Source organism: Watersipora subatra, chromosome 1 (assembly GCF_963576615.1).
Source record: "Watersipora subatra chromosome 1, tzWatSuba1.1, whole genome shotgun sequence".
In the NCBI taxonomy this organism is placed as follows: Eukaryota; Metazoa; Bryozoa; class Gymnolaemata; order Cheilostomatida; family Watersiporidae; genus Watersipora; species Watersipora subatra.
Genome location: NC_088708.1, coordinates 44,973,112 through 44,997,860, shown reverse-complemented (window position 1 = coordinate 44,997,860; position 24,749 = coordinate 44,973,112). Strand labels below are relative to the sequence as shown.

The window sequence follows — 24,749 nt, the reverse complement described above, 5'->3', positions numbered from 1 at the left end:
TGCAAACAGGCGCTGTTACAGCTGCTGTTCTTAAATTTTGAAATGTTCATTATTTCACAAAAAGGGTTTAAATAGAAAATCCTAACTGCACTACAGGTGTGCGTGCTTTGAAATGTTAAATTTTAAATTATATATTGTGATGGAAACGTATGTTGCCATCTCCCTTTCTGTATATCATTTGGAGTTGTATTCTCTTTTTCATTTATATAACCACGCCCCTAAAGGAGGCTGGCCTTTGCTGCCTTATTTACATATTCAGCTGTATTTAAGGCAGAGCCTCGGCTCATTTACGTTGTTCAATACATGCCTTGCATTTGAACCCACACTCTTCTGTTACTTTGCGCAATAACAGAACCACACTGAGCACTTACTTTACTCCAAGACTCAGTCTATGGACTGTACTTTGGGAGTAAAGCCACAGAAACACTGTCGACCCCGTCGACCTCAGGTCGACCTTGTCGAACCAGTATAGTACCACTCAGGGAGCAATTCCTGTTGTAAGGTGGTTGATGTGGACCGGTGGTGTAAGTCGACCTAGTCGCCTCCGCGTGTTGGTCACGGGCAACCCTTACACAGCCCCTGTGAAGAGTGAATGCAGACCGGTAGAGTAAGCCGACCTAGTCGCCTCTACGTGTTGGTCGCAGGATCCAACACAATATTACTCAAATGCCCTAATATAAGAAGGTATTTAAACCAAAACTTACATCTGGATCTCACGATCCAGTCTCCTTTTGTAGGTAGGAGTAAATTAGGCTAACTACAACAGCTGCAGCCACGCCAATTAAAGCTCTGCCAATCATCTCTAACTACATCAGCTGCCGCGCCACTAAGTAAAAGTTGTCCAATCAGCTCTAAGTTGGTTTTTAAATGCATTTGCACAGACTCCGAGTTGTGAATGTTTGACAAACTTCAGTATTTGTTCCATTAGCTGTTTGACAGCTTGCGTTCTGCTCAAAGTCAGCGAAAATCCAAATTTGTGTTCAGCTCATTGGCAAGAAAACTTTAATTATTTGCAAATTTTAGCCATTCAGAATTATCTACCAGCAAATATTTATATATTTATATCCTCAATCCCTCAAAGTCCTGAAGTCATCAAAGTCCTAGTGTAGCAGTCAGTGCTTTAATGTTGTGATTTAACTGGTTTATTCTTGATAACATTGGTAACTGTAAAACTACAATACAAACAATTCACTACAGCAGCATTGTCAACAACATTTAAATGTATCCAAAATTGTCAACAGCAACCCATACAAGACACTGTTTCAAAATTTGAACTTTTACATAATAGTACAAAAATGTTGCAGTACCTGTTTTCAGGCATTCGCTGAATGCGTAGTAGAATGTCCAAGTAGCAAACTGTCCAATGTGAATACAATAATGTTGAGCTGGTTCGCCACTAACTTTAGGCTGAGCTCTATAATTTACTTGTAGCTCCATCTACTATTGAATGACCTCTATCTAATTTGTCATAAATTACATACTATTTTAAAATATCAAGCACAAGGAATAGCTGTTTGCTTTTGCAAACCGCTAATCCCTATGCTTACAAAGGATTAGAAAAAGACAAAGGACATATGCATGTAAACTGATTGATCATAGCATGCTAATTATAAATGAGAAGCAAAAAGATTATGCAAGCGCACCAGCAGTTGATAGCTGCTCTAGTGCCTCTGAACTCTCACTGCTACACCTACCAATCATTTCCATCTATGCTAGACATAGGTAAACAGAGGGAATAGCATTGACTATAATACACAGGTAATTAGTGGAAATATCAAATGTTTATGGTAGACACAGGTTTATAGCAACAATATCAAATGTCTATGATAGCCACAGGTCCATAGCAATAATATCAAATGTCTGTGATAGCCACAGGTTCATAGCATTAATATCAAATGTTTATGGTAGACACAGGTTTATAGCAATAATATCAAATGTCTATGATAGCCACAGTTCCATAGCAATAATATCAAATGTCTGTGATAGCCACAGGTTCATAGCATTAATATCAAATGTTTATGATAGACACAGGTTTATAGCAATAATATCAAATGTTTATGATAGCCACAGGTTTATAGCAATAATATCAAATGACTATGATAGCCACAGGTTCATAGCAATAATATCAAATGTTTATGATAGACACAGGTTTATAGCAATAATATCAAATGTTTATGATAGCCACAGGTTTATAGCAATAATATCAAATGTTTATGATAGACACAGGTTTATAGCAATAATATCAAATGTTTATGATAGCCACAGGTCCATAGCAATAATATCAAATGTTTATGATATCCACAGGTCCATAGCAATAATATCAAATGTTTATGATAGCCACAGGTAAGCAGTAGTAAGAGCTAAGATGAACACAGATTAAAAACATTAATGAGAGTTTCAAAGGCAAATGCTGATCCATAATTATAATGCTGCGATTATAGAATGTTGGAATATACATGATTACAATGTTTAAAGTTTAAAACAAATGCAAGTACATAATATAATACATACCTAAGGTGCATCCAGGTATATAGTAATTATACCTAAAATCTAAGATACTAGCTGAAACATTGTTGTGACACCTGAACTTCAGAATTATCAGGTACAATACTGGAAGTTAAATACAGAAGTAGACAAGTTATAGTTGTACATCCAGTAAAACAGGTCTAACTAAGAGGTTTAGTATGATAAACAGGCTGTCATGTGAGTTAAAAAGTCTGTTCAGCAGATCTTTTACAATTATTTTGTTGCAACTTATTTTGTGCAAATTTGCAAAATATTTGTTTTGCAATTTTGTTGCAAATATTCAATCATTTTTAAGAATTTCAATCCACCGATATTTAATATGGTGAGAGTTGGACCAAATGAGTATCCAAAAATAGTGAGGGTTGATTGATGACAATAACTAGACAAGTTTGTGTCTTCTGATCTTTAGCTGAAACTGGTACCTATATGTGCGAAGGTTATATATTCACTATGTTCTTGTATAGAAGGGTCATGTTATTTGATTGGCCCACTAATATTAAAAGAATGTTTGTGAATCTGTATTAAGTTGACTTACAGAGCTTTTTTCTGTTTCTCTCTTCAACATTTTCTTTCTTGGACGGAGAGTTATCGTCTGCCTTTTGAGGTGTTTTGTCAATTTCTACAAAAAATAAGGAATAAAGCATGTTTACATAAAAATTAGCATTCAAAAATTGTGCAAATACCTTATATTAGAAAGATACCTCTTATCTCCTATGCCTTGTAACTAGAACACATTACCGATTTTAGTCAGTTAGTACAAGAGTTGGCAACTCTTTCTAATGAAAAATCGGTTTGAGCCTTCCTTATTAATATCTTGTAATGAAAAGCTTGCTGCCTGTGAGATTTGAACTCAGGAGATTGTAATGGCGAGTTTCAAACTACGCGTTTAACCACTGAACTATATACAGTCCTTATCAGGTTTTTATCATATACCGTATGACGTATGCACACGCTAAAAGTGCTCTTTTGATTATTAACTACTAGTACCTTTTGCATTTGTTAGTTTTGAAATTTGCTTCAAAATTAATTTTTTCTACTGCTCCCTATTTTTTAATTTGTAATTTTTAAATGTCATTTTTCCATTTCAAATGGGCCGTTACACTTCTATGTCCGGTTTTCGTAAGGTTTTATTGCCAAGTCGATAAAAGCTAATACTTTTCATGCAAACAGTTGCAAGATGAACTCATTTTGAAAGCATTAATGAGAATGTGGAAGGCAAATTCTGATCCAAAATTATAATGCTGCAATTACAGAATGTTGGAATATACATGATTACAATGTTTAAACTCTAAAACAAACACAAGTACATAATATAATACATGCCTAAAGTGCATCCAAGTATATAGTAATTATACCTAAAAGTCTAAGATACTAGTTGAAACATAGTTGTGACGCCAAAACCTCAGAATTATCAGTTACAATACTGGAAGTTAAATACAGAAGTAGGAAAGTTATAGTTGTAAATCCAGTAAAACAGGCCTAATCCAAGTGTTTAGCATGATAAACTTACAAGCAACAGCCATAGTTATTTTGTAGTATAGACACTATACACAGCAACTACCTGTTTAGTGTCAATTGTTATTACTCTTTTGGTAGCTGGTAAAAACAGCTATTCTTATGTTTACTCTGAAAGTTTTGAACTAGGTATACTAACCTTCATCGTAGGCATTGTCCGTTTGACAGCCAACAGAATGTCCGAGCTGTCTCTGCTTGGCAAGCACACAATTCCCTCGTAATAGCGATTTGAGAGCTTGCGCTCATTTGCTCAATGTCTCTAAAACCCAAACTGGGGTTGAGTTCATTTGCAAGAAAACTTTAATTATTCTCAGATTTTAACCATTCACATAACTGTCTGCCAACTGTAAATGTACGCTGTCCCAATTACCGTAGCTGCAGTGGCAACAAATAAAACTTAAATCCACTGAATAATAACATCCTGTGAAGTAGAACTTCCTAACTGCACTACAGGGTGAGTGCTTTGAAAGGTTACATTTCTAGACTATACAATATTTAACTACACACTATAAAAAAATTTTTAAACCAGAACTTAAATCTGGATCTCGTAATCCATTTTTTCTTTCTTTCGGTATGAATAAATTATTCCAACTGCAGTAGCTGCAGCGCTGCCAATTAAAATTTGGCCAATCATCTTTGATAAAGTCCTAGAAAATGCAATAACAATATTTCGCATTTTAAAATAATCAGCATTTTTCTGCAAGTTATCAAGGAATGTATAGCAGATGATAATATCTTTCTCATACTCCAATTAGACATTTACTAATCTCAATACAATATTTTAGTTTACCAATTCAACGTAGTATTAGAGTTAAATTTACTTTTCTCACAATTTTAAATAAAAAATTCTGATGAATCAACTATTTAAGTTTAACAGATTTAAAACAAGATTAATAAGCTTGAAACATTCTTTTAGCTGCCAAGAGAATAAATTATGGCTGAGTTAATATAATACAAACTAACATATATAAACTACAATATTAGCTGAAATACCATAATCATGACAAGCCGCTGTTGGGATACACTTTAAACTATGAACAGACAACTTCTAATTATCAGAATGTCATCACGGTTGAGGTCAACAGTTTAGAGCGAAAATGACTACTTACTGTAAGTTGCCATAGAGACAACATACTCAGACTTACTACAAAATATACTATTTTGTCTGCAAATCTTTCGAAACCTTGACGATTTTGGAATTTAGTAGTCATTCTAATTTCATATCATAAGAATGAGTGTTTTGCGCAGTTTAAATAAATCAGGGGAAAAAATAAAACAGCTTTAAAAGTTTTCAAACTTTGTCAACCTACTTTAACTTTTAAGCTTCATATCATGATGAAAATGTTTTGTGTTGGTCAAATAAGTTAAGAAGCAAAATAAAACAACTATAAAAGTATTTGATGTGAAATAATTAGCAAGTAATAGATTAATTAAGTCTGTTCTGTTTCGATTACAGTAAAAGATGAATTGGTGATGATACAATTGATCGGTACTGAGAAAACAAAATGAAAATCCTAAATATTTTGAATTAATAATGACAATTTGTGCATGGAAGTGTGTTCGTGTAAAAGGTTCCTGTTCTAGCAGAAGCGATCCATCAACACTTTGAATACAACAATACTGGAAACTCTCGATACTGGTACAAATGTAAAAATGAGATATTGAACTGTCTTTGTCTGGTAATTTCTCTGACCGAATGGAGAGAGAATATTGAGACTATTCCTACTCAAGATGATACAATTGTCCGTGTGAAAATTATTAGTCTTTACTGATTTAGCAATCAAACCTTATGAAAGACTATAGGGGAGTGTAAGTAAAGAGTACATATATGATGTTTATACTCTATTTGGATAAAATGGTTAAGGGATTGGTGGGACAGAAGGCCAGAAATATCTTATTGACCAAAATGCAGAGGGCTTTATAACATATTATTATAATGTAGCCTGAGATCTTTACTAATCGTTGATGTTTGGAATGCTCATTATAATGATATTTTTCGATTTGTTTTACAACAAATGCGTTTGCAACATGTTAAGAGTTTTTACATTATTGTCAAATGACTAGCCTGCGGCTCATTCTCTCTTCAATAACGTAATTATCATGTTTTTTCAAATCGCAGGTCATTAATTCTCATGTCACTGACAGTTACCTCTATACCGATGAAGTGAAAGTAACCCTTATAGCATGGGCAGCCTTGAAAAAGCTGTGGAGTGATTAGCCTTGTTCTACCAGTCTCCTAAAGCCCATTCAGAAACAGAAAGGTAGAGAAGATAATCACCATAGAGACCGCGACAACAAACGTTTGATGAAATTGCTCTTTTGACATATTCAGACCACAAGAAGCAATAGGGATTCTAGCAATAATTGTGTAACCATGTCTAAGATATGTTAAATTGTTAACACCCTGTCTCGCCCTGTGTTCATGCCAAACTGTTGGCTTAAGCTACACTCACTCTTGTGTAGTATTTGTGGGTTTCGAGTCCTGAACACTGTAACACTATGATCATCAGCGTTCCTTCCAGGGTCATATGGTGCAATTGCTGGGCAACAGAAATTGCACATTAATAATAGACACAAACTGAATTATCGCTGTTGTGAAGATGCTATCATGATCCTTCATCATTTTCATATTAACCTTATTTGTTGCTGTTAATAATTGAGTGGCTATTTTACCACCCCTTATCATCAGACATGACCATTGTATTCTGTTGATGCTGAGTGACAAATTCAACTGTATTTATATTGATATCTTTATGTATATATTATGGAATAATACAATACTCTCATCAACTTGTCAACCACTGACCATATTCCATGTCTTACTTCCGTGCCAGTTGAGACTAATTATTGTGACAGACGTATTCCTTTCACCTGAACATAATCTACTTTTCTTTTCTGTGACTTTGGTAAATTAGATAGTGGTACATGCTTCCTGAAACATCCGTGGCTTCCAGAAGCGTTAATAGTTAACACCTGATCAAAAGGTCTTTGCACACACTTAAATCTATTCAAATACAATGTTCTTGACTTCCTTAGTAAATCTAACTGAGGATCATTGCAAAAACATCAGTTAGATCAGTAAAAACATATTGTTCTGTTCATATTCATTGGCATCACGATGAGAATAATCTTTGTTATCGTTAGCATTACTAGAATATATGTGACAATCACAAATTGTCTAGGTAAATAATAGTGATGCTGAAGCAAATAAATGTTTCACAAAGTTAATGTTTTCACTTTAATATTTGGAAATCTGTTCGAAACATTTTGAAGTAAGCATTCAATTTTTGTGACAAATTTAATATGGATTAAAATAAACGTATCTTACATCATGAAACATACTACCATTTAAATGTTTTTGTAATTACATATGCATTCTTAATGTGAGTTGTTGAAAAATACTTATAGTTCGTGATTGTGTATGTTGCATTCCAACCAGGAGCTAGCCGTTCTTTAATGTCTTTCAATACCTGCAAATAAATGATGATGATCATAACATGCTTAACAATGCATAACGAGGAGGCCTTTTAGTCGTAGTTTCTTAGCCGTAGTCTCTTAGTCGTGGTTTTTAGTCATAGTCTCCTAGTCGTAGTCTCTTAGTCCGTAGTCTGTTAGTCATAGTTTCTAAGTCGTAGTCTCTTAGTTGTATCCTGTTATCATAGTTCCTTAGTCGTAACCTGTTAGTCGTAGTCTTTCAGTCGTTTAGTCGTAGTTTCTTAGTTGTAGTCAATTTAGTCGAAGTTTCTCAGTTGTTGTCTCTTAGTCGGAGTCTCTTAATCGTATTTTCTTAATCGAAGTCACTTACTTTTTGTGTGGCAGTAATCTACTGTATAGATATCCCAGTCTTTGTCATTCTTCTGCTCAGTTATAGCGATAAAATTTCCCTGAGCTGATAATCATGAGTTCAAATCCCGTTGGAGGCGGTATTTTATCTCAACCTTCAACCATGGCTTGAAGCAGATGGAGTAAACATAACTCCGATAATAAGTAGTTTTTGGGGCTTTGTAAAGCAAACCACAAGCTAAGGTAGCATGAAGGAGTCTATTCGGCACAGGCTGAAAAGGAACACAGAGTATGATATTACCTGTGATATATAATTTCATGTGATCATTGTGAAAATATTAAACTAAATGCAGCGTATGCGTAACAACTGCCTTGAAACTCGCAGTTACAGTAGCGCAGTGTGTAGCAGAGAGCGCTAGAAGATAACATACATACTGAAATGGTGACCTTGACACCATCAAATACTACTGGATGAGCACATGAATTAATGTAAATGGCATTGGGCCAACTCTCTCTAAAAAGTTCCTTTTCCATCAATCATATCTGAGCTGCTGTCTGTTTTGACAACTTTTTAATCTGCTTGTATCCTAGTTGATACGCAATAACGATACACAGCACTGAAGTCACCATGGCAAGTTATCCGTATTCGTTATCCGGTATATCTGGTATCCGTTATAATAAACACGATTTGCTAACGTAAATGATGAGATTTATTTTAAGAGCTTGAAGTTTACTAAAATACATACTAAACCTTTTTTTCAAGTATGTGTTTAGTAAATTAAATTCATTATAAGTTAAATTCAGCGTTTAGGTTGCACGTCTGTCTTGAAGGTAAGAGCTCTCCACGTAATACATTGTAATGTTTCACTTGCAAATCATAACCACAAAATGCACCAAAGTCATTGTAGGTGCCTTTGGTTACTAACGTTAACATAGTATTTTGGTACTATTTTTAATGATGATGTTTACCAGAAGATGATTGCATTAGACAATGGCTATGGGTTTCTATACCACTCGATGTATGTCTATAGCCTATGATATTATCCTACGTGCCAAATTTGGTATGCCAACACTGAAACGAACTGAAATCATATAATTGTATACCAAATAGTTTTTGATTGTAATCTTAGCAAAATAGACTATATTTAGCCATTACTTGCTAATGATTTCAAATTTACAATTAAACGCCTTTAGGTTTTAATTTTCCCTTCAAATTTATTTTAACGAAACACTTCTTTCAAGTTATCGAATTTTAAATTTACAGTTGTTTGAAAACCTTTAGTTGTTTGATTTATTTTTAATTTAGTTGTCCTGCACAAACCATTTTTCTCATAATATGAATTTTAAAAGTTACAGTTGTTTGCCAAAGTTTGAAAACCTTTACAGTTGTTTTTGTTTTCTCTCTTAATTTATTTCAACTACACAAAACACCTCTTTTGTGGTATGTAGTTTGAAAGTTAGAATGGTAAATGTTCTTATATGTTAAATACAAACCAATTTGCTGTTCAAAGACTTTATTACGATTAAAGTTTTACTATGATATTGATATAATATTAATAGTATATTTATTATACAGCATATATATAAACAAATATATTATATTAATATTAATATGATATTACTTATGATATTACTTTAAGACAATTTCAATAAAAGATGATTCGGCAATGATACAATTAATACGAACTGAAAAAATAAATAAAAATCCTGAATACGCAGAATTTATAATAACAAATCTTGCATAGAAGTGTTTGTGTATAAAAAAGATTAATGTTCCACCAGAAGCTATCTATCAAAACTTTGTACTGTAATACTGGTAAGACTGTAATACTGTACTGTACTTGTAATACTGGTACCTTTCAATACCGGTAAAATGTAAAAATGAGATATTGTACTGTTTTTGTCTGACCGGACGAGGAGATAATGTCAAGGCTCTTCCCACGCAGACAATATAATGGTCCATGTTACCGTATTGGTAAAATAATCAGTGTGCACTGTATCTATAGCTGGAATGACACACATATCGACATACTTTGAGAAATATATATATATACATTATATATGTGATGTATTTCATTGATGTATTTATCTTCAGCACTTCGTGTTTACCTTTGTACCAGTGTGATGGAATTCGACAGCCGCTGACTCAGAAAAGAGCACCACAACCAATAAATGAACGATAAAATAGCTTTCTTTTTAGGTTTTCATTTGTGTTATATTTTATTTTTGTAATAACGATAGTATATTGACTGTATTAGCTTATAATTGTACTCGTGAGATTATATTGAATATATTATTTGTATATTGCATTAACTATATTGTATCGTTGTATGAATACCTGGAGCACGGATCAAGGTCGACACAGTCCCTTGTTAGTGTTATCCATGTCAAGGTGAGTTTTTACCCAAATTTTAGCTGGAATAGAAATTTATATATAAGGAGCCCAAATTGTATAAAAGGTGGTTGAAAAATTGGTTGTAATTAGGTAAAAGGTTATGATTAGACCTTCATATCATAAATACACACGTTTTACCAACAACAAACACCCTTGTTTTTTTATCCAAATTACTTGCAGGTTACCCCGACACCCCCGGTATTTGTTTCAAGGACAAAAACCCAGACTTATGTTAGATTAGCAGGGTATCAATCTGGACGACATCAGTGGACTCGGCAGTTACCATAACCAAGGTTAACAGGGGTAATGAGCTAGGAGCAGCTTTCAAGGCAGTTGCCCAAAACATTACACCAGCATCAGTGCATTCAAAATTCAATAAAAACAATTGAGCAGATATATGAGTGGAGTATATGGCATGCAACAAGTAAACCCAACGGTCTGCATTGAGACTTTTTTATGCTCAGCTCAGTTGGGTCCTGACAAATCCCGCTTTACCGGTAAAATCGGTTTTTTCTTTTCGAAACATGGCCAATTTCTTTGATGCTAGCCAGTGCTCAACCAGTCGTTGTCTAGCCGGGCTGGTCATTTCTCCTCTTGGCCCAGCATGGCCAAACCATCTCTGCGTCGCCCAGCAAGGCCAAGTCATATTCTTGTTAGTCGGGTAGCGCAGGAGCCAACTGGGCTCTCGAGTGTTTGTCTGGCCAAGATATCAGTTGGCTGGCGTGACAATATCTTTTTCTGCTGGATGGTATCAATTACAGTAATTCAAAGTTTTATGAATTTACATGAAAAAACTCTCATAAACAAAAGAAGTTGGAATGCAAATCGGTGACTGATCTCGAAACATATGTTTGCTAGAACCAGTTCACATAAATATTTCTTCATTAAAATTACAAAGTAGTTTGACCAAAATAAAGTCAGTGTATATTGTTTTAGGTGTATAACGAATAGTTGTCAATTCCTATTTTGTTCTAAAATTTCTTCCGTAAAGAGACAAAATTGTCGATAATGCTAAGCAGTATGTACTTGTATCTGTTAGCTCCCTGTTTGTATGACAAGCCTTAAAACCTTTTATAAAGTTACACAGTAAAAAAAGCTAGAATTTATTTGCCTCATTCACACATTTTATAAACCCTCTGGTGCTCATCACTGCGCAATAGAATTAGTTCCAATCAGTAACTACAGTCTCTAACTATTCAAACTCGAAAGAGTTATAAAGCAAGCAATTTGAAAGGTGTTTAGGAAAACAGCTTATAAGGTTTCATAGTCTGTGCAGAATTATAGATGTAAAATGTAAGGTGAAGATTGTATGTATAAAAATGATTGTACCTGTACCCCATGTACACGTATATCCAGGTATTCCAATAATGTCATGAGTCGTTGTGGATTCTACCTAATAACTTGAATAATTGATGAATATTAGTGTAATAATAAATTTATCAAGTATACAATACAAATGCTTTAAACTGTTTAGTAATACTAACATATTATAAATAGTATTTTAAACACCAGGACTATTAGAAATTTAAGGTACAAGATTGTATTACTAAAAAGTGACAAATTCATCGAATTTTTAGATGATTGGAGGACAAAATAGAATAATATTTCATAACAAGTTGGAATATTTTGTCAACACAAATCTTTGCATTAAATAGCAATTTTGTTGTAATCTGTTGGTTATAACTATGGCGACATTCAGATAATTAAAAGTTGTCTGTTCATACCTAGTCTAAAGTGTATCACAGCAGAAGCTTATCATGATTATGATATTTTAGCTAAATTTGTATTTCTCATATGCTAGTTTATAATAAATTAGATAACCCATAAATTATTTGAGAAAGAGCCAGTATATAAAACTTGTACCATAATCCCACGACCAAACACGAGTGAAGCGATGGTTTGGAAGATTTATGATAAATGCATTTGTGCACACACCTCACAAAAATTATTTATCTACGGCCGTCGCAATTCCTTATACCGAAATCTCATCAACAAATTTAACTATTTTTCAAACGAGTCGTTTAAGTATAATAACGATACAAAACACATATAAACCTATTTAGATATGTTACCAAGTCTTCATTATTTGTATAAAATTTCCTAAACCTTACCCATCTGATCGGATTATACATAAATAGACAGGTTATTTTGGCCTGAAATCGCTATTAAAACTTGACAAGCCTTATTTTTATCAAAAATAAGACCAGCAAATGAAATACCGAGCGACAGAGAATAGAACCATGAAGTCGTGCGCATTTCACGAAAAAAAACGTGCACATTTCACCAGTCTATGGCATTGTTCAATTGCTGAAGGTTTCTGTAATTAACGTAGAAGCACTGAAAAGCAATCTTTCTTTTTTGCCGATTTCAAAGTAACTGACATTTTGGACACTTACGAGTAGTATACTTTGGTATTTCAACCGATGTCCAAAGCAGTGAAAGTAAAGGAAGTGACTGATGATATTTTTTAACGATTCTTATGAGATTATTACCAATTTTACTTATAAGAATAATTATTCAATTTTATAAGATTTAATTATAAGAATAATTATTTGATTTTATAGGATTTAATTATAAGAATAAGCATTCAAGTTTACAAGATCGAAGTATATAGTGACCGATGTTGGGCAATATGTTACTGTTATTATTTCTAAATAGCTTTGTTAAATAGATTTTCTAAAAATCTATATAATTATCACAACTTCTTGATATTGTTAGCTATGATGTTTTGAAATGTAAACAAAATTGTGCATTGGTGTTATATTATTACTGTATCACTATATTAATATTGATTATTCTAATGATATCAGTGCATTTTGCTTCCAATATTGCATTTCTCCTATTGCAGGAGCGAGATATAAACATATAATCTTTTTTTTTTCATTATTGCTGTTTTATGTACATAATTACACCTAGTACATTACAGCTACCATTGCAGGTACCATTGCAGTTATCCTATTACACTGCAGTGCCATCTAACTGCTAATATTGCATTTCTCAACCATCAGTAAGTACCCTTTTTTCCCAATATCACTTTGGTCGTGGGCTGTATGACAGGAGAATCTTTAGTACGTAGACTCACATTTAATACGCACGACAGTCTTAAGAAAGGTCAAATACTTTAAATTTATTTGATGTGATTAAGTCAAAGACAAAGCTGTCCTGTGCCGCTGTTATGTCTGTACTCTTATGAGGAACTGAAACATAAACTATCTATATGAATAAAGTTGAGATGCTGTGTGTATACATTATGAGGTGTTTCAAAAGAATGTTATAAACACCAATAAATGATAGTCATATACAAAGAGATATAAAGAAGAATAGGTCTCTCATCAATTGTGGATATATAATCAACTAGCTGCATCACCCGCCTACGGGAACAGATTCATGTACAGCATAAGGTTTAATGAGAGTTGTTTTTCATACTGTAAAACGACTCCTAACATACAGTCTACTGAAATTGTTGACCTGATCAAGCATATACAGTACATGTCAATAATGTTGGGAAAAACAATAAAAATCTGCAATGTGTTTTACAGCTAGATACGTGTATAATCTAGTAAATATTCTAGATTCGTGCATCTAGATTTATGCATCCGTTCTTACTCGTCTATATTTGCGGTTGACGATCGCGCACTCAGCCGACCAGTCTTTACTTGCCGAGCAGTTGACAATCATGCTCTTACACTCGCCTCGCTATCAATCGCCTCGCACTAGCAATCAATCGCCTGGCATTCAATCGGCTCGCACTTGCCTCGCAATCAATTGCTTTGCACTCGTCTCGCAATCAATCGCCTCGCAATCAATCGCCTCGCAATCAATCGCCTCGCATTCGATTGCTTCGCACTCGTCTCGCACTCAATTTTCTTGCAATCAATCGCCTCACAATCAATTGCCTCACAATCAATCGCCTCGCAATCAATCGCCTTGCAGTCAATCGCCTCGCACTCGCAATCAATCGCCTCGCACTCCATCGTTTTGCAATCAATTGCCTCGCAATCAATTGCCTCACAATCAATTGCCTCGCAATCAATTGCCTCGCAGTCAATTGCCTCGCACTCGCAATCAATCACCTCGCAATCAATCGCTTAGGACTCAATCGCTTCGCAACCAATCGCCTCGCACTCACCAACTCATTCATCCGGAGCGCCGCACCTGGAGACTCTCACCGCACTCGGGGCAAAAAGGTACTCACTCAGGTACATAAAAGTTGTACCATAATACGTAGACTCAAATTTAATACGCATGACTGTCTTAAGAAAGGTCAAATACTTCAAGTAGTTTATAACTGTCCTTTCTGACAATGTCAGACAGGACAGTAAGATAGTCATTCAAATGGGAAAAACTAATGCAGGCTATGCTAAACTGTGGGAGAGACTGTTGGAAATTTATATGATGTCATTAAGAGTCAAAGACAATGTTGTCTCCGCTGTTGTTATGTCGGTACTCTTATGAAGAGCTGAAACATTAACTATCTATATGAATAACGTTGAGATGCTGTGTGTATATATTATGAGGTGTTTAAAAGGAATGCTATAAATACCATGAAATAATAGTCGTGTACAATGTGATATAAAGACGAACAGGTCTCTCATCAATGGTAGATATGTAATCAACAAGAGAAACCCGGGATGGACAAGTCATGTATATAAGATGATAAGATGAAATTGAATAGGTTACTTCTACAGCTAGTCCACTCACAGCTCTACTCAGAAGGATCTAAGAACCAGAAGCCTCTTTACCTCCTGTTTAAGAATGTCATGAATAGAAACACAAAGAAGGTGACATACGTCTGGACCATTGGCTAAAAACTGAGATTGGCCAGTCTATAGAGTTATGACTTGTAGAGCATAACCAATAGAGTAGTCAATATCGACTTGATGGAGTTCTCATGGTGACTGCGGCTTTTGATAGTTTAACCACTCATAACCTAGAAATATTTACCCTTCACTAATATTTACTGGGAAAGACTCATCAGCATCAAGAGATGAAACTTTAAAGAAATATTAAATAAATAACAGATGAAGTGGCAAAATGCTATTTTATTTGACTTCTGATCTAGAATTATAGTGATCAGAGAAACAGTATTAAATAGTACCTTCAATTGCTCGACACAAAATTAATACTACACAACATTCTTCACAATATTTCATGACATCATTAGTTCATGTTTATCTTTGTAACAGGTAAGCTGGAATTATCCTCTCTTATAATGAGAAAGTTGATGAAATGATTTTTTCTGGTAGATGAAAATCTTTTTAAGGCTTTTTAACCTTATTCGTAAGGCTGTAAAACATAAACAACTGATTCACTAGATCTTATTAACTAAAGTTGTAAAAAAGGTAACTTCAATTGCTCGACACAAAATTAATATTACACAGCATTCTTTACAATATTTCATGACATCATTAGTTCATGTTTATCTTTGTAACAGGTAAGCTGGAATTATCCTCTCTTATAATGAGAAAGTTGATGAAATGATTTTTTCTGGTAGATGAAAATCTTTTTAAGGCTTTTTAACCTTATTCGTAAGGCTGTAAAACTTAAACAACTGATTCACTAGATCTTATTAACTAAAGTTGTAAAAAAGGTAACTTCAACTGTACTACTACGCTAAACTAATAAACTTTAAAATGCTGTAATGAGATTAGTAGATGTCTAATTAGAATATTATTAAGATGTTATTAGCTAATATACAGTCTTTGATAGTTTGCATAAAGATGCTGATTATTTTTAAAATATTATTATTGTTTTTTATAGGACTTCGAAAAAAATGATTGGGAAAATGTTGTTTAGTGCTACTGCAGCTATAGTAATCGGGATCGCGTATGCCTACCAAAGAAAAAACACGATAGATCACGGAATCCAGAAGTAAGTTTTAGATTAAATACCTTCTTATATTAGGGTAGTTGGACAATATATAGTCTAAAATGTAACCTTTCAAAGCGCTCACAAATGTAGCGTAGTTAGGAATTTTTACCCTGTAGGATGACGTTAATTGATGAATTTAAGAATTTGCGAATTCGCTGGAAGACAATTCTGTGAATGGTTAAAATCTGTGAATAATCAGGATTGTTGGTAAATTTCTTAAAAAAAGAAAAAAATAACTACTGCATAAAATTTAAGGTTAGTTGAAAGGCATAGTCAGTAAACATAATTATGTTTCAAACATTTTGTAATCATCGTCAGGAGTTAGAATTGTGCCCATTGCTAATGCCTTGCAATTCTTCACTAACTTATTCAAGGTTGTCACAATTTCTTCATAATACAGCAAGTCGTCGCAAAAATCGCTCTTGCAGTTTTTCACTGTAAATTGCTGTTAAAAGCTTTTAACCCTGAACTTGATGAAATAGACAACAATGATTTTGACTGAAACGTAATGGTATTTATATGATTTGATTTGCGAATACGATTACATAAAGTCATACATATAGTTAAACATGTGTGATATGAATGTGGAAGTTTCGTACGCTAATACTAGCTGGATTCACAGATTAATTTGTTCATGTATGTGTTCTTGCGCAAATAAAATTGTCTTAAAAAAATTAATGAAAAGACAACTTTCAGAAAATTTAGGTTCATGAATAATATTGTCTGAAGGGTATTTATGCTCCCATGTCAGAGCTACTGAAGTACGATTTTTACTACATTTTCAATGAGAGACTCATAATTCCTTTAAATTATATTTTTATGTGTTATATTTTCATTTTTTAATCTTTTCATAAATTACTTGGTACATTTTATGAGTAGTTTAAATCTCATGCACTAAATTGCACCATCATAGTATTAAATATATTGTATTATTGACAATTAAAAATGACTCCAAAACTGGAAAAGTACTCAAGCCTCGAGCAGATTGCAGTATTAAAACTTTTGCACACAGAGGGCGTCTGAGCTACCGAAGTACGGTGTAGGCTGAAGGCACTATATGGCTGTGAGTGTCTGCTTCAACCACCATGCTAGAAATGATCCACAGCTTTCGACGAAGACAGGATTGATAGTCAATATGAAAATCAGAGCAGTAAACTAGCAGATATTTCAACTCCTGACAACATAAACACTATTAAACAACTCATCTTGGCTGACAGAAGAGTGAAAATCGATGACATACTAGAGAACATAGGAGTCGATTGTGGTACCGTGTACAGATTAGTGTATAAAACATTAGGGTAAAAAAAGTAAGCTCATTGTGTTCTAAAAACAGAACTCGTTCCTTACAGACAAGTGGTTGCTAAAGACATAGCTTACCAACATTCACTAAGATGGTTTGCGAGGTGTAGTTCTGTCAGCTGTTGAAAGGAAAAGAACTACCTACTAAACAGAATGGTAAAAACCGATCAAATTTGGGTGAGCCTGACTAAGAGAAACAACCATATGAAAGGAAACTTCTGACATTCGTGCAAACAAAACATTAAAAAATCACAGATTGAAAAGAGAGAAAAATAACAAATGAGAAAGTCTCCAGAAAATAGCTCACTAAAATGATGCCCAGCGTCACGTAACTGTATAACGAATTATACAGACAACAACCATATGGCCCAAGCCTAGCACAGACTGATTTCCATTTATTTGTATCACCTAAAAATCACACTTTGTCATGACAGGATTGTTATGAGTGGCTTTGGAGGCAGATTATAGAATTCTATGCTAAGGAATATAATGTCTGTGTGACTAGGTCGGAGAGTTGCATTAAAATCAGCAGTGAAGTTTAAGAAAATTGAAGTTATATACTGTATCTTGATCTAGATTCAAATTAAAGTTTCTTTTCAAGTGAACTAAACAAAAGTTTGGGTTTCAGAGACATTGAGCAAACGAGCGCAAGCTCTCAAACTGCTCATGAGAGTAAGGCAGCCGGTTGTCAAACCATGACAGCCCGGCAGTCTGTTGGCTGTCAGACTGACAGATGCTCGGAAGAAGGTTGGTATACCAAGTTCAAAACTTTTAGAATAAACATAAGAATAGCTATCTTTACCAGCTACCAAAAGAGTAATAACAATTGACACTAAACAGTTAGTTACTGTGTATAGTGTCTATACTGCAAAATAACTATGGCTGATGATTTTAGGTTTATCATGCTAAACACTTGGATTAGGCCTGTTTTACTGGATTTACAACTATAACTTGTCTGCTTCTGTATTTAACTTCCAGTATTGTAACTGATAATTCTGAGGTTTAGGCTTCTAAACTATGTTTTAACTAGTATCTTAGACTTTTAGGTATAATTACTATATACCTGGATGCACCTTAGGCATGTGTTATATTATGTACTTGCATTTGTTTTAGATTTTAAACATTGTAATTATGTATATTCCAATATTCTGTAATTACAGTATTATAATTATGGATCAGCATTTGCCTTCCACATTCTCATTAATGCTTTCAAAATGAGTTCATCTTAAAATTGTTTGCATGAAAAGTATTAGCTTTTATCGACTTGGCAATAAAACCTTACGAAAACCGGACATAGAAGTGTAACGGCCCATTTGAAATGAAAATATGACATTTAAAAATTACAAGTTAAAAATTAGGGAGCGGTAGAAAAAATTATTTTGAAGCAAATTTCAAAACTAACAAACGCAAAAGATACTATTAGTTAATAATCAAAAGTGTACATTTAGCGTGTGCATACGTCATACGGTATATGATAAAAACCTGATGAGGACTGTATAGCTCAGTGGTTAAAGGCGTGTTTTGAAACTCGGCATTGCAATCTCCTGAGTTCAAATCTGGCACGCAGCAAGCTTTTCATTACAATATATTAATAAGGAAGGCTCAAACCGATTTTTCATTAGAAAGGGTTGTCAACTCTTGTACTAATTGACTAAAATCGGAATGTGTTCTAGCTAAAAGGCATAGGAGATAAAAGGTTTCTTTCTAATATAAGGTCTTTGCACAATTTTTGAATGCTATCTTTTATGTAAAGATGCTTTATGCCTTATTTTTTGTAGAAATTGACAAAACACCCCAAAAGATAGATGATAACTTTCTATCCAAAGAAGAAAATATTGAAAACGAGAGAAACCGAAAAAAAGCTCTGTAAGTCAACTTAATTCAGATTTATTTACATTCTTATAATATTAGTGGGCCAATCAAATAACATAACCCTTCTATACAAGAACATTGTGAATATATAACCATCACACATATAGGTACCAGTTTCAGCTAAAGATCAGAAGACACAAACTTGTCTAGTTATTGTCATCAATCAACCCTCACTATTTTTGGATACTCATTTGGTCCAACTCTCACCATATTTGGTATCGGTGGATTGAAATTTTTAAAAATGATTGACTATTTTCAAGTTGTAACAAATCTGCTGAAAAGACTTTTTAACTCACAAGACAGCCATTGCGTGAGCTACTAATCGTCTTTCCAAAAGTTTAGATTGATTTACTGATCTAACAGCTAGCAAAGGAATTTCTACCTTGACACTGATTGGTTCTATTGACTTAGTATCTATTTCAAACCTTATAAACTTCACTTACCAACTTTGTATTCGTTGATTTGCAAGTTGTGATAAATGTAATTTTATTTGTACATGTTTTGCAGGGCTGCGCGTCGAAAAAGAAACCTAACAAGAAGGGTTTCCATGATTGAACAGAAAGAACAGGATTAGGTTTGCTACGCTGGTGGAATGTAAGCATATCTTATTATTATCTATATATTGATACAATAGTATGCATTGATTACCTGTGTGTCATGGTCTTCAGCCATGTTTACAGGTTGAGATAGTAAGTGCAATAAGCTGAATTCAAACTCACAGCATTTAGCTAAGTAAACCAGCACCATTCAAACACTTTCAAACATTTAGGAATAACTGTTCAGTTACTTAGTGTCTATGTTGGTCGGCACTTATGATGATCGCACACGGTGCTCATCAGTTCCATAATAATAGTTTCTGGTAGTTTGTCGTAGTCATTCTCTTTAGCTTATTAGATAGAAATAATTTATGAGGTCATGGCTGAAAAAGCTTTCTGTAGTTTCATTTAAATTTAAATTGGCTTTGAAAATTAGTGTCTTCAAATTCTTGGCTTTCCTAGAAAAGAAATATTAAAAATAATCATAGCAAATTCTTCGAATTCCTTGCGAATAAAATTACATTATTGTGAGTATACATTATTAATTGGTTGACCTCAACGTGAATACATAAAGAATGCAGCAAAGAGAGGCAGTTGGATAAATACAAAGAAGGTAACACGAACACATAGGAGCGGATTAAAGACAAACGCAACGTAACAGAAACAGAGAATTAATGGAACAACCGATAACGAGAAATCAAATAATCGAAGAGGATATATTTGCACATATTGGCCATAGCAGAGAACTAAGGCCAGAATAAATCAATAAATGGAGAAGATATAAAATTTCATAACGCTCAAGGGAGAGAATTAACATGACCGAAGAGAGACGCAATAAGCGGAGAGAAAATACAAAGGCAGGCAACTATCGACAGACTTCAGAAGGGAGTTCAAATAAATGGCATGAGAATTCAACAATATAGATAACTAGGTCATATCACCGGCAAACAGCATAGATAAGTAGGTCATATCACTGGCCAACAACATAGATAACTAGGTCATATCACCGGCCAACAACATAAGTAACTAGGTCATATCACTGGCCAACAACATAGATAACTAGGTCATATCACTGGCCAACAACATAGATAACTAGGTCATATCAGTGGCCACAACATATATAATTAGGTCATATCACTGACCAACAACAGATAATTAGGTCATATCACTGACCAACAATATAGATAATTAGGTCATATCACTGACCAACAATATAGATAATTAGGTCATATCACTGACCAACAACAGATAATTAGGTCATATCACTGACCAACAACATAGATAATTAGGTCATAGCACTCTCAAATCAAACATGTAAAGCTTATGGACAAAATGCAGTAAACGCTTCTACAACATGAAAAATATTCTGAAAAACTTTTAGGGATTTTACGTTATACAAACAGTAAAATACATGTAAGATAATAATGATAACATAATAATAATGCATGTTTAGTTTGTGTCAAGATTTTCCAAGCTCTTGTTTTGCTGTATAAAAAAGAAAAACTAGACATAACTTATTAACTTGTTGTTTGTATCTTAACTGTCGTATTATTGGTTTGCATTGACGACTTTTTTATTTTCTTATCGCTTCCATTCGTTTTATGGCCACTTTATGTTTATGTCGTTTTATGGTTTTATAAAGTTAAGGGAAGCACATCCGATGTCCATTTTCAATGATTGGTTTATTTTTTAAGGCATGAGGGTCTATTCGGCAAAGGAAAACCAAATAATAAACATTTTGTACATTCACAATAAAAACATCAAAAACATTTTTTTGACATAATAAAGGTGGTGTACACATTACCATCGTCGATCTGTCTCCAAGGATCAGTGTTAGGATAAAAGATCGCTATCAAAGATAATCCGACTTGTGACATTCAGATTGGTATAACAACGTTGTAACACTCGCTCTACTCGATCACTTTTAAATATTTGTGAACAATCGCAAAGCTACATCTACTTATTTTCTGTTTTTTTTTTCAACTAGAATTAGAACGATTAGAAAAGAATTAAAAAAAGAAACGATTTTTCAAGGCTATTTCAAATATTATCGTTATTTAAATCAAGTTTGACAACTTGCACCGACTTGACAATTTACATTATTTAAAATTTTTAAGTAGTACATAAAAATAACTATGTGTAGATTTCTTATGTTAAGTAAAATTTACATTATAGGTTTTTGTTATAGAACTGCCTAATGTACTTCATATTTAAATTATAACTCATTCAGTTTGCAAGTGTCTAAACATCTGGAAAAATAAAACTGAATAAAAATATAAAGGTAAACTTGACAAAAAAAATCACACGGAAAGAACAAGTAAAACCGAGTTAATCAACTATTTAAACAAATAAACATGCCAGCAAAGTAAACATGGTAGAAAAGTAAAAATTGAAGAAGAATATTCAACATGTTTTTTCAACTTTTCAGTAGTATATTAGCATGAGCTGTCGGTTGCCTGTGTTGAAAAGTGGTTTCTCAACAAAGAATATGCAACTGTAAACCTTTTACAGGTTTATCTAGTAGCAATTATTCTCTCAAGAAAAATGATGCTAGCTGTTTTCTGCAAATTAACAATATTAATTTATATCAAAAAACAACGTTTTTCTCTAAAAAAAGAGTTGAAATAAGTTATTTGGTATGAAAAATGTTTTTGCTTGGTAGTCTCACAGCGTTAAATTATCCTTCACCTATCACTGTTTTTGTTAAGTTATGTCTGTAATAGATACCTTCTCTTTTTATATTTATTTATTTGTCATCATTTGTACTTTTATATATAGTTACGATAACATCCTTCTTTTGTGCAACTCAAATAGTTGACTTGACTTATACGTATGTATTTGTTTTTAGGAATGGAAACACGCTCATCCATTTCTCTCCCCGACTTCAAAGGGATATCTTGCCGACTTCACTGTCTTGTCTCTGAATGTTCTGTGCTTGTTTATCTTTTTTTTCATCACCTGATCTTCACTGTTCTAAATACATTATGGATATCTCTGTTTACTCAATCTAAATACCTTTATGGAACTGCAATAGTTAGTCCTTAGCTTGCAATTTAGGAAGTTGTAGTGACATATGTAGGCAGGTATGCCTACAGCTGCCAAAAATAAGCTTAAATTGATGTCGTAACAACTGGTTTCAGTAGTTTGAAAATATCTGTAGTACACAATTTATGCACCCAGGTTACTCAACTTTTTTCAGATCTTGAAAGTATGTCTTCTAACAGTGCCTAATATACAGGGTGTAATAAATATACTTATTTTTATACATGACAAACAATTTCATGTGATCGGCATGGAATATAATATTAAACGTTCCATTGCAATTAGCAATGGAACGTTTAATATTCATGTATGAATATCATATGTGCAAAGTGTGCATTATATTAAACTGTGCAAATATCAAACTGCAAAGTATGACGGAGGAAAGCCGTGGTTCTGGCCGCAGTGATCACGCGCCGCACGTTGATGGCGGACGGCTGCTATCAAAACATCACTATCATATATATATATAATATATACATTATAAATATATATATAAGAATTAAGGTTGGCGATCTATACCAGACATATATCTGGCTGAACAAAGGGAACCTAATGACCAATACAGAGTCGCTACTCATAGCAGCCCAAGAGCAAGTGCGTTGAACTAGGCAACTCCAAACAAATATCTATCCCACGAGAGATGATCCTAGATGTAGACTGTGCAAATATGCACCCGGGACCATCCGACAGATCATCAGTGGATGCAAGCAGATAGCCAGAAATGCATACATTGAGCAGCAAAATCATGTTGCAAGTGTTCTGTACGGTGATGATGTTGTGTCTATGTGATGAGTATGGATGGCCTTAATAAACTACAACACTGGTGGGAAGCTCCTAATAAGGTCAATGAAAATGACAGCGCTAAGATCCTCTGGGACTTCTACATCCGAACTGACAAGCATGTCCTAGCAAAATAACCAGATATAGTAGTGATGGACAGGGGAACAAGATAGCTATGGATATATATATACTCATGCTACAGACAGTACTGTTTCAGCTATTTTAGCCTCATCAGTGCAGCTCAGAGCAGGCAAAAGAGAAAAATTTCATTGCCAATGAAAATTGACCTCCTGTCATGAGACAACCAAGTTGCCTAACATACTTTAAGAAAGTCAATGCGCTAACACCAGTGTGCTCAAATCACAAAAGTGATAAACTTTGCACTAAGGCTAATAGTTTCGCACCTCTCACAGAGCCCTCAACCAAACCGAAATAAGGGAGCAAGTACTCAAGCTGCATACAGAACTGTTTCGGCTATTGAAGCCTCATCAGTGCAGCTCAGAGCAGGCAAGGGAGACAAATCCCATTGCCAATACATAGTAACAGTAGACGCTCCTATAACATATACCTCCTATTTTATAACAGGGGCATCTTAACGCCTGGGTGCGATATTCATATAATATGTCATTTAGCGTGTGCATATTGTATAAGGTATATGATAAGGACATGATTTTAAAAAGCTTGTATACAGCTCAGTGGTAAAGAATATGGTTTTGAAACTTGCAGTTGTAATGTCTGAGTTCAAATCCATGACAGTGTGGAATTTAAATTCCAAGGTTTTAACTTTTAATACCTATAGCTGGACATACCAAAGGACAAAAGAAAGATGACAAAGTTTCAGAATTATATACATACAGTGTACATATACCTATATAAAGACGGGCTGCCCCTAAAGCAGCTTAGGTTCTTCCTAGTCCGACGACGTCTCGCTTTGTGATACTCAATTTCCGCGAAGCTTTACTTTTACTACCGCTAGGGTAGCCCCGATTAGTGTTACCCTAGCACTAATAGTAGTTACAACTCAATGTGTATGCTTACAAGAAAATGCAGACTAGAGATTGCCAGTCGATCTCTGCCGTATGACATCAAGCCACCTGAGTACAATGGCAAAGATATATATTTGATGGATA

At 34.0% G+C, this 24,749-nt stretch overlaps 1 long non-coding RNA gene across 2 annotated transcripts in view; it reads right to left on the bottom strand.

Moving 5' to 3' along the window:
- Window positions 1-10,069: 10,069 nt before the first annotated feature.
- The window catches only part of LOC137410479 (uncharacterized), a 32,435-nt gene continuing 17,755 nt past the window's right edge, over window positions 10,070-24,749 (bottom strand). For both annotated transcript variants that reach the window (XR_010981213.1, XR_010981214.1), the window contains exon 3: window positions 10,070-10,239. This is a non-coding gene — a long non-coding RNA (uncharacterized lncRNA). The remainder of the gene's footprint in view (window positions 10,240-24,749) is intronic.